Raw genomic sequence first — 12,655 nt, forward strand, 5'->3', positions numbered from 1 at the left:
ATATAGGCAACATACTAACATTAATTTATGCACTCAAATATCTTATTAATCGTAAACCTAATAATCAATGAAATTCATTCAAAACTTTTACTTTCAAACCTATAAACTAAGATTATCAGTTTTACCTAATGTCTTTCACCTTAAACATGTTCACATATATGTATATACATACTCATTCTTTCATAATATTTATACTACCATATTTAAGCATATGTCAAGTCATTTGATTAGTTCAATTATACATTGCATTCAAGGCATCATCTCATCTTTCATACCTTAATTAAACTATGGCAATTCTAAGTTGCATAGATATATTAACATGTCAAACAAGCTAAATATATATAACATGTTTAAGACATGAAATTCAACATGACTCAACCTATTAGGTACATGCCAAGTTAAGAACAAAATAGAAAATGAACAAACATTGTTGAGTCCAAGATCGTTGATTAGATGCTGAAGTCGATGCTCGAAATCTCGAATTGAACCTAACTTGTACACAAAAAACAAACTATACGATGAGAAAAATGCTTAATGGTAAATTTATGAATCAAGATAACATAAAAAAAGGTTATACAATGCACAAATCTAAATCATGCTCAATTCGTATTCATTCTCATGCCATTTATATCAAACACTTCAATTCCAAGTAATCATTCTTACACCAATTTTATTTACCTATTCAAGTGTGTATTCATATTAGCTTAGTTTACCATATAGCCTATTCATATTCATTTGAAAAATATGTATTAAATAATTTAGCATACACTACACATTCATATATGCTCAATTTCATGTATCCTTTCCACATTTTCCGAGTCCATAAGCATTAGTATTATTCAAATAACCCTTGGGGCTCATTTTCAACTTAATTCGCATAATATCGTATTTCACATTTCCAATACATTTCATTCGTTACCATTTAACCAATTCTTGAATTTTTAACTCTATTAACCAAATATGGACTCGGTATGGATATATGGATCCATCACCTCGGGTTGCTTGACAATGATGGTGCTATAACGATATATAATATCATCTCGAATTGCCTAACAATAATGGTTTTGTCAACTCAATCAATCTTTCACCTCGGGTTACCCGAAAATGATGACTCAAAACATAATATCTATCACCTCAAATTGCCTGACAACGATGTTTTTACTCAGTACTCTAACCCTATAGCATACCAACTATATCCTACTCAGTTCGAACAACTAATAAGGTATTCCATTTTCGATTAATTATATATAGTTCAATTTACAATTCAATAATCACAAATCAATCAAAATATCACAATTCAATAACTTATATAACATATTTCAACACAATTTCATGTCAATTATCAAATATCAAGTAAATTCTAAGTTTTTTACTTTATTCAATTTGGTCCCTGTCTCGGAAATTAATCTCAAACACATCAAATTAGTTCAAGTAAGCCTAAATAAATCACCTTAAATAATTGTATAAAGTGACATGAAAATGCAACAATTAAATTGGTCTTGAATCATACAAATACAAACAAAAAATTCTAAGCTATTTTTCAACGATTTTGGATTTTCCTTTCCTTCTCAACGAATCCAGGTCGACGTTAGCTACAGATTAACATAAAACATATAAAAATATCAATAATCAATCAATTCCCAATCAATCTTCAATTTACACAAACTTTGCAATTTATTCAATTTAATTCCTAAAACCGAGACTAACTTAAATTTCAATTTAAAGCTCCAAATAGAAATCAAATTTCACTAATATCCATTAGGGACTTCCTATTTCTTATTTATAAAATCAATTTTACATTTTATTCACTTTGGTCCCTAATGTACGGAATTATCAATTAAGCTTTACAATTTAATCCTTTTCACATCTAAGCTTAAAATGTATCAATTTAACACAAAAAAACTTCAAGAAATCAACAATTTTACAAATTGATACATGGGCTAGCTAAATCATGCTCTCATGACCTCAAATCTATAAAATTACAAGAACATGACTAAATTGTACTAACCAATATTTGGTCAAAAGCTTTAATGTAACACATTATACCCGACCTGATCAATGGGTCTGACTACAAAATGTCACGTCATATCTAAAAAAACTATGAACAATTTACAATTAAATTGTACGATTAACATGACTAAAACAACCAAATATGTCTTCTTTAATCATACTTAACTTAGCTCACATATTATCGGTAACGTCTTAACATGTTTAATTAGTTGACCTGCTAAATGAAAATAAAACTATAAATTTCTAGTTTAAAAATCTTAATAGGCAGACTTATGAAAAATTAACAATAATAGCCTTAATATTATGGATTTAAATAATGTTGTTGAATGGTTTTATTGTGGATTCAAATGTTCAACCCATGAGTTAATTCTCTTTGGGTTGGAATTATTTTGGGTGAATTTTTATTATCTGTAATGACCATGGTTTGATTTTGAGTAGAATGTTGTTTCATTCGATTTGTGATTATTTTTAATGCATGCATGCAAGCTCTAGACATAGATGACTGTGTAGCATGTTATTAGATCTGATTTAATTCTGAAAAGATTAATTAGATTTTATTATAATTGGTTGATACAGGCAAGTATTTGAAAGAATATTTGTAGCACTCTAGACATAGAAGTTGCAATTTGTACAGGGAAAGGGAGAAAAATCTGGATATCATTCTTGAGTTCTGTAGACATACAAAAACTCAGAATGATAGCTTAAAGCTTGGCTTTCAAAAAAATTAGGCTGCAGTAGTGATTCCCTGAGCAGTAAAATGGTCAAGATTTTTCCATCGCATTATTATGTTATAGAAATAAACCCAAGTAATGCCAACCTTTATCATTCAATAGTACAAACTCTTTCCCACTTATTCTTTGAGAATTACAATAACATTTTAATTGCCCTAGCATATTTTTAGTCATAATTGATTTTCTTAATCATTCATTACATTTATTTATCAATTAATCACCTATTCCTTTCGTTTAGTTTAATTAGTTAGTTTTATAGTAATAGCATAACCAATTATTTTAGTCAATTCTGATCCCTGTAGAGACGATACTCAATCATCACTTTATTACTTGATTTGACGTATATACTTGCACATTCGCATTACACATTCACACACAACACTAACCCAGGGCCTATAAATCTAATTACTCAGAACTGTTTAAAGGATTTTTCCCCCTCTATTATTTTTTCATACTTTTAGTTTTTAGGTTTTTATTTTATAAGTTTTTACTTTCAATTTATTCTTGTTCTTATTCCATTCATTCGGTTGATTCAAACTATGGATCACTTAGACTTTGTTAAGGATTACACTTCAAGTTTTCAATACAATCTTCAAAATCTTTCTATTTCTCCTTAATTGTTTTTCAATATTTACATGTTTCAATTCAAATCTATGATGATGTTTGATAGATCTATGAATAACTAAACCCTTAGGGAAATTAACAAGCGAATGTGGGATTAGTTTACAATTAATTAGGGCTTCTTAGTAGATCAGTTGTTTTGGGAAAAGATGACTTAAACCCTAGTCTTGTCGACCCTAGGAAGTTATCTAAGTAGAAAAGAATCTGAGAGGAGAAGTTAACTGGGCACCCTTTAGCCTGACCCGATTTGACCTGTGACATCGAGAGATAAGTAGTGCTTGCCGACTCATTAGGTTAGTAGAAGGCTAAGAGGCCCTACTTAGTTAATGACTAGCTGCTTGAGTAGAACCCGAAATAGGAGTTAACTATGAACACTGAAGCAAGTTAGTCTTCTGCTTTTAGAATATGAGAAATCTATAATATGTTTCTCCCGATATTTTATATTCTTTGCATTATTTTTGTTTTTACTTATTTTATGAATAATCATAATATAATTTGGATTAAGTACTATTTAAACCTATTAGCATAGAAGTTAGTATTAATGTAATCAATCCTCCTTTGGGTACGATCCTCAGAATACTTCTGTGTCCGTCGTAACTTTTATATTACAACCTCACCCGTTTACTTGCGGACACCACCTTAGTTCTTATCTTTAGTTGCAATATTCTCACTTCTGACGTTAGTACACCGAGAGGTGGTCAAGCATCAAATATGATCTCAACCTATGTATTGAGTTCTTTTACAATGTTTCATCGAGTAATATTGTAACAACCCCTTTTTGGTTCAAATCAGAATAGTGGTTTCAGGACCACAAATCCAAAGTAAAAATATTTGTTTTACTATTTCATTAAGGTCTACAGTATGATAGAATAATTGTGTGAAAATTTCGTTAAGAAATTTTATCGATTGAGTACTCAATTTGACTAGAAAGACTAAATTGCAATAGGTGCAAATTTTGAGTTCTATAGGCTAAAGGTAGTAAATTGTTATGAAATTCTAAATTAGAGGTCTTTAAATGGTAATTAGACCATTATACTTCAGTATGGACAAAAATGGACATGGTTAGGGAAAATTTTCAAAGTTTAAGTGAAGGGCATTTTGGTAATCTAGTAAATAAAGACAAAAATAACTAAATAAAAGTGTCCATCTTCTCAATTTAGTCCCCCCTTAGTCGAATTTGAAGAGGAAACCATACCTAGGGTTTGGCCAAGCTTCCAAGCTCGATTGTAAGTCCATCTTTGTCTCGTTTTTAATGATTTTTGCGTTTTTGTGAATGTTGTAACTTGATCTAGCTATTCTAAGGACTAATTTGAAAGAAAATCTAAGTCTAAAATTTTTACCCATGTTGAATAAACTTGTATTTTGATATTTAATGGTAGAAAATGCATGTTTATTGTTAGTTAAACAACATTTATAAAGTGACTTTTGATGAAAATGTCAAAACGGGACCTATTCGTAAAAGGTTGTAAAATGTGGTAAAATGTGAATAAATGGAAAATGTGGGCTGTCATGAGTATGAAAAAGGTTCGGCTAGGCTTGGGTAATGAAAAAATTGAATGAAAATCATTTTGCAAGCCTAGTGATTAAAATATAAAATGTCAAATGTTTAGGGGTAAAAATTTAATTTTTCCATAGTGTGTTTTTGGGTTGAATTGAATAATGTGATGATTAAATAAGTTAAATTTGATATTATAGATCAATAAAAATAAAGTTCGAGTTTAGATCGGGGAAAGAACAAGGTTGTGGACTAAATTGAACTAATAGTCATTTTTGTAACCGAGGTAAGTTCGTATGTTAAATAAGTTTTAATATAATTGTATTTAAATGCTTTAATATTGCATGAACTGCATGATTTACTATGTCGACAAGTTTAATTCTATGAACGAGTTCGACGATGATTCGACAAGTAAGAAATCTCGTTTAAACCTTAGGAATAGATTAGGATACAAGTGACATGTCACTAGGGTTACCTTGTGTTATGTGATTATGTGATTCAGGTGCTAGTCCTATACGTCCTACCGGTGGCTGAGTATACTGGCATATGTTGCGATTACTTGACAGCTTGTGTGAGCAGCACCGTATAGCTACGTCTGGACTGACAGCTTGTGTGAGTAGTCCCGTCAATAGCTCGAGAGCGAGCAATTATGATATATAAGACTTAAGTAGCATTGGCTACATATGTGGCACTTAGTGTGCAAAATTCTTGAGTATCCGACATTATTATTCCGAATGGTTCATGGGTATGCCAAAGATGAGAATACATGTAAGTTCATTTCGAGATGGTACAGGTATGTACATAAAGCTTATGTTTATTTGAATCTCGAGAAATGATAAATTCAAGGTAAGTTTGTGAAGGAATGAATTATAATAGTGAAACTTATGGTAAATTATATCATCTTATATTTTATCTCTTGAACGTTGATTGTATGGTATAGCGTGCTTATTTCTTGCATACGGACTTATTAAGCTATATAGCTTACTCCGTTTATTTTCCATGTTTTATAGTGCTGCCAAGTTAGCTTGGATTGGGGATAGTCGAAGATTCGCCTCACACTATCAAAACTATCAATTTGGGTATTGATGAAATTTAGCATTTTGAGTATATGGCATGTATAGTGTAACGGCCTAATTTTCAGTGGTGTCGGAAATGGTGATTTGAGATCACTAAATTCGACAAATAAGATTGAACAAGATAGTAATTTAATATTTATGAGTCAAGTAAGAATTTAGAAGAATTTGTGAAATGGTGAAATTAGTGAATTAAAAGAATTTATTAGGTCAAACGGGTCAAAAATGAGGTATCGAGACCTCAAAGTTGAAAATCGAGCTATAAATATTTTTATAAATATTTATGGAGTGTCATTGAGTTAGTATTAAAGTTTCGTTAGAAAATTTTAACGTTTGGATGGCTAATTAATTAAAAAGGACTAAATTGAAAATAGTGCAAAATTTGTTAAATTGTGAGTAAATAGCTTAAGTATTTAAAAAGATGGATTTAAAGATCAATTAGACCCAAAGGTTAATGGCTGGACGGTTTGGGCATGAAATAAGCAAGAAAACAATGGGAACAAAGGGCAAAATTGGAAATAGCATAAAAGTTAATAGTTAAATAATGATGTAATTGAAAAGTCTAGACATTTCTTCATATTTTCTCAGCTAAAACGCCATAGAAGGTCTGGAGAAAGCTGGTTTTCATATTTTACATCATGTGAGTTTAATTCTTACTTTTCTTGATAATTTTATGTTTTATGACTTTTACAATTAGGTCCACTTGTAGAATTCATTAGTTTTTGATTTTATGGGTGAAATTGGAAGTTACCCTGGATGGATAAGGGAATTTTATGATGAATTATTATGAAATTTAAGTTCTAATTTTATATTAAGGTGGTTTTATTAAGTGATTTTGATAGGAAATGATATTTAGGACCTAATTGTGAAAAAGTTGTGAATTGAAGGTTTCTGTTGAAATTAAGAATATAAAAGGTTTTGAAATAGTTTATAATGATAAAATAAAGTGTTAATTGAGAAAAATTAGTTCAATTGATGGGTGAATTGAGAAGGACTAAATTGTGAAAATTGTAAATTTTGGGGTAAAAGTGCAATTTCAAAATTTGAACAGCATAAATTGTGAAGTGAAATAGAATTGAAATGGATGCTAATGAAGGAATGATTTTATAATTATAGATCAAGAAAACGAATCTAATCGTGGAAAGGAGAAAATTCAAGAATAGTCCCCGAATTTCTACGACTTTTACAAATTAGTCCGAGTAAGTTCATATGGCAAAGTTCAATGTTTTGATATGAAAATATTATGATTGTTAAAGTATTTTATTGTTGATGAATACTATCAATTTGCATTAACTAATGAATAATGTGTAACTAAAAGTACAAATTAGTAGGAACAATGGATTTGAGTGCTTCTATTCTGTGACCCTGATGAGTTGACGAAACATATGTGACAAGTGTGCCCGTTTAAGACCATAGCTGGGCTATGGCATTGGTGCAATGTGATAATGTGACTCAGATAAGACCATAGTGGGCTATGGCATCGGTATAATGTGATAATGTGATTCCGTATAAGACCATGTCAGGATATGGCTTCGTATGATATGTGAACCGTGTAAGACCATGGCAAGGCTATGGCTTGATTGTGTGATGCGTATCAATGTGAAAGTCCATGGTTTACTATGGCAATGTGATAATGAAGCACTCAATTCCTTATTGTTCCCTAATTTGACAATGAAGTAAATGAGAAATGGGCCTAAGGGAGTTAAATTGTGAGTTGCCATATGGAAATTATTCCAATGAGTTATTAATGAAATTGTGATTTGGAGGATGAAATAGTTAAACTAATAGATATATGATTGTGTACGATATTTGATATGATTTGTGTTTATATGCCTATGAGCTTACTAAGCTTCAATAAGCTTACTTGTGTATGTTTAATATTTTTATGTAGATTGACTTGAAGTGAAGTGGGTAGATCGGATCAACACAACAGGGCACACTATTCAGATCAATTCCGGTAGTTTTTGTTTTATGTTTAAAGATTTATATGGCATGTATAGAGTTTGAATGAATTGAAGTAAAGATGTTATAAACTAGTTAACAATATTTGTACTAAAACAGTTTTCGTAAGTAGCAGTAGTTTGACTTTGAAAAATCACTAAAATAGTAGAAATGGAATTAAATAATTAATAAATTATGGAATCGAATCTTGATGAGTCTATTTTCATATGGAAGAAGCAAAACAGGTATATGAGCTATATTTTATGAGATGTTTAAATTTTTGTGAAATAGGGCCAGAGCGATTTCTGGATCCCCTATTCTGACTTTGGAAATTCACCATAAATTTTAAAAATATAATTAGAAGTCATACTTTATATGTACATATTCCTTATTGAGTCTAGTTTTATTAGAGACAAACATCATAGTCATTGAAGCTCTGTACAGAGAGATATCTGATTCGTAATACACAAAGGTCAGAGTAGTCAAACCCTGAAACAGGGGAGATTTTAAATAATAAACTGTACTAATTGGCTTGACCAAAAATTCTAGAAAAAAATTGGTAAGTAGATATATGAGTATAAATTCAGAGAAAATTTACGGATTTGGATTTCGAGTTTTATAACTCGAGATATGAATTATTTAGCAACTATGACACAGTTGGACAGCTTGTCTGAAAAGTATTATATAAATTATCTAAATTTGGTTAAGTGCTCAAATAAGTTTAGTAGTGCCTTGTGCTCGACTCCGGCAACGGTCTCGGGTAAGGGGCGTTACATTTATTGATATCAGAGCTTCGGTTTAGCCAATTCTCGGAATATGTATGATGTGAAAAGTGTCTAGAATTACATGCCATATAAATCTGTGATAGTGTGTTGTGTATGATCCGATCTAATCCTTGTTTTTATTATAGATTATCTTCGATTTGAAAAGATGTCAGATAGACCAGAACAAACTGAGCAAGAAGAAGTTAATTGCAGAGTACAAATCTCTGAACAAGGAACAAGTAGTGAAGCTCGATTTCATTGATGCGAGAACAAGAACTCAAAATATGATTTATGGATTCATGAATCGGTGGTATAATGAGAATGTGCGAGAAAGAAATCGAGACTCATAACCTCCTCCCTTATCTCAACATCTGTAGTACCCCGGTTGCTCCTCCACCTCCTCCGACAACTGAATCTGGCAAACGTTCTCCATTTGAAAAGCTCAAAAAACATGGGGCTGAAGAATTTCGGGGAAGAACAGACGATGACCCCGTTAAAGCTGAATATTGGTTACAAAGTATAATGAGGGTTTTTAAGCAAATGGCGTGCTCACCAGATGATTACTTAATATGTGCCGTGTCATTATTGAAAGAAGAAGCTTGTAACCGGTGGGAAACAATAGAAGCTGTTGTACCGGCTGAGAAGATCACTTGGGAATTTTTTCAAAATGAATTTAAGAAGAAATATGTCGGTAGAAGATATCTGGATAAGAAGAAAAGAGAATTTCTCGACTTGCGACAGGGAAACAAGTCAGTGGTTGAATATGAAAGAGAATTTGTTTATCTGAGCAAATATGCTCGAGATATAGTACCCACTGAAGAAGAAATGTGTATCAGATTTGAAGAAGGGCTGATGAGATTAAAATGATGATAGGGGGCATTGAGATACGAGAATTTGTTGTTCTATCAGATCGTGCTCAGAAGCTTGAAGAAGTATATAATAAAAAGATGCAACGAGATAGAAGAAGTAAAGAATCTTTCAAAAGAAGTGCATCTAAGTCATTTTCGGCTTTACCAGTGAAGAAATCTAAAGAGGAATTCAGTCGAGCCACTTCAGTACCAGAAAGATCAGGAAAAAGTAGGCCAAGACAATCTGATTACAAAGCATCTGACAGACCTGCTGTTAGTGTGGGTAGTGTACAAAATACCCAAAGGCCCAAGTGTCAACATTGTGGAAGAAGTCACCCCGGTGAATGTAGAAGTAAATTAGGGGCTTGTTATAAATGTGGGGCCACTGATCACTTTATTCGTGATTGTCCCCAATTACAAGTAGAAGAAGTGGAACAGAGGAGAAACCAAAATTCTTCCTCAAAAGGAAGACGCCTCGGTCGGAAAGCGATTACTTCTGGGCTACTCGTTCGGGTATGAAAGATACTGCTAGCCGATCAGAAGTTAGGGCTCCTGCTCGTATTTATGCCATTCGAGTGAGAGAAAAAGCAATAGCTCCAGATGTAATTGCTGGTACTTTCTATCTTTATGATGTTCCTGTGTATGCTTTAATAGACCACGGTCTACTCATTCATATATTTGCACTATGTTAGCATTTGAAAAGAACTTATTTGTTGAGCCTCACGATTATGATGTACAAGTTACAAATCCGTTAGGTCAAAGTGTGGTAGTTAATTTAATATGTCATAACTGTCCACTGAAAGTTAAGGGCTGTGATTTCCCCGCTGATTTGATGCTGCTACCCTTTCGGGAATTTGATGTTATCTTGGGCATGGACTGGTTAATGAAACATGACGCAATAGTGAATTGTCGAGAAAACGAATTAGTTTGAAATGTCAAACAGAGACATTATTTTGGTTGAGTCTGGAAATTTGGATGACATGGTTAGAATGATTTCCTTTATGTCTTTCGTAAATTGTTGCGTAAAGGAAATGAGGCTTATTTAGCCTATATTCTTGATACTCAAGTTCGAATCAAAGTTAGAGCAACTATCTATTGTAAATGAATTCATGGATGTATTTCGAAGAATTACCAGGGTTACCACCCGATAGAGAAGTTGAGTTCGTGATAGATGTGCTTCCGGGAACAGCTCCCATATCGGTGACACCGTATAGAATGGCTCCAGCAGAATTAAGAGAGTTAAAAACGCAGTTGCAAGAGTCATTAGATAAAGGGTTTATCGAATCGAGTATGTTGCCGTGGGGTGCACTGTCTTATTTGTGAAAAAGAAGGATGGTTCATTGAGGTCGTGCATAGATTACGAGCAAATGAATAAGGTAACAATTAAAATAAATATCCTTTGCTTCGTATTGATGATTTATTCGATCACTTAAGGATGCTACAAGAGTTTTCAAAAATAGATCTCGATCTGGGTATTATCGATTAAAGGTAAAGGAATGTGATGTACCGAAGCACTTTTAGAACTCAAGATGGTCATTATGAGTTCTTAGTTATGCCATTCGGTTTGACAAATGCTCCTGCCGCTTTTATGGATTTAATGAATCGAATTTTCCATCTTACCTAGATAGATTTGTGGTTGTGTTTATTGACGATATACTGATCTATTCAAAGACGTAATCCGAGCATGCTCAAGACTTGAGAATTGTACTACGATATGAAGGAAAAACAGTTATATGCAAAATTTAGTAAATGTGAATTTTGGCTTCATGAAGTGGGATTCTTGGGTCACATTGTGTCAGTTGATGGTATACGGGTAGATCCGAGTAAGGTGTCAGCGGTGATTAATTGGAAAACTCCAAAGAATGTTACTGAAGTGCGAAGTTTCCTTGGATTAGGTGGTTACTATCGTCGATTTGTGAAAGATTTTTCACTGATTGCTTCACCGATAACTAAATTATTACAGAAGAATGTTGAGTTTGTATGGTCTGATGAGTGCCAACAAAGTTTTGATCAATTAAAGAAAATGTTGACAGAGGCTCCGGTGTTAACTCAGCCTGAATCAGGTGTGCCATATGTAGTATATAGTGATGCGTCTCTGAATGGTTTAGGTTGTGTATTGATGCGATCAGAAAAGTTGTAGCATATGCTTCTCGACAGCTTGAAACCACATGAGAGGAACTACCCTACACATGATCTTGAGTTAGCGCCATAGTATTTGCTTTAAAATTTGGAGACACTACCTATATGGAGAGAAATGTTATGTGTATAGACCATAAAAGTTTGAAATATTTAATGTCGCAGAAAGAGTGAATTTGAGACAGAGGCGATGGTTAGAGTCATTGAAAGATTACGATCTTATCATTGATTATCATCCGGTAAGGCAAATGTAGTGGCAGATGCACTTAGTCGAAATCATCATTATTTGCTCTTGAGCGTTAAATGCTCATTTGTCTCATTAATGAAAATGGTTCTATATTAGTTGAATTAAAGACAAAACCAGTATTCTTTCAACGAATTCGGAATTGCAAGATGAAGATCCGAAGTTGGTGTTGAAACGACAAATGGTTCGGGATAATTTGAACTTAGATTACTCTATTGATAATAGTGATATGTTATACCATCGTAATAGAATTTGTGTCCCGAATAATCTAGAATTGAAGAAGGATATCTTATCGAGGCTCATAGTAGTATGTACTCGATTCATCCGGGTAGTACGAAGATGTATTGTGATTTGAAAAAATGTATTGGTGGCCCGGTATGAAACGGAAATTTGTGAATTTGTGGCAAAATGTTTAATCATCAACAGTAAAAACGAACATCAAGTGCCTACAGTTTGTTACAACCCGTAATGATTCCGAATGGAAGTGGGAACATGTGACGATGGATTTTGTATCTGGATTGCCGGTGACTCAAGAAAAAGATTCGATTTGGGTGATAGTAGATGATTAACTAAATCGGCGCATTTTATTCCGTCGAATAGATTTTTCACTTGATAAGTTAGCGGAATTATATGTGTCGAAATTGTGAGATTACATGGGGTGCCGACATCAATTATTTCGATCGAGATCCGAGGTTTACTTGAGATTTTGGAATAAACTACAGAAGCTTTAGGTACTAAGTTAAAATTTAGTACGACTTTTCACCCTCGCATGATGGACAATCGAGCGAGTGA

The sequence above is a fragment of the Gossypium arboreum genome, chromosome 5, assembly GCF_025698485.1.
Source record: "Gossypium arboreum isolate Shixiya-1 chromosome 5, ASM2569848v2, whole genome shotgun sequence".
Lineage (NCBI taxonomy): Eukaryota > Viridiplantae > Streptophyta > Magnoliopsida > Malvales > Malvaceae > Gossypium > Gossypium arboreum.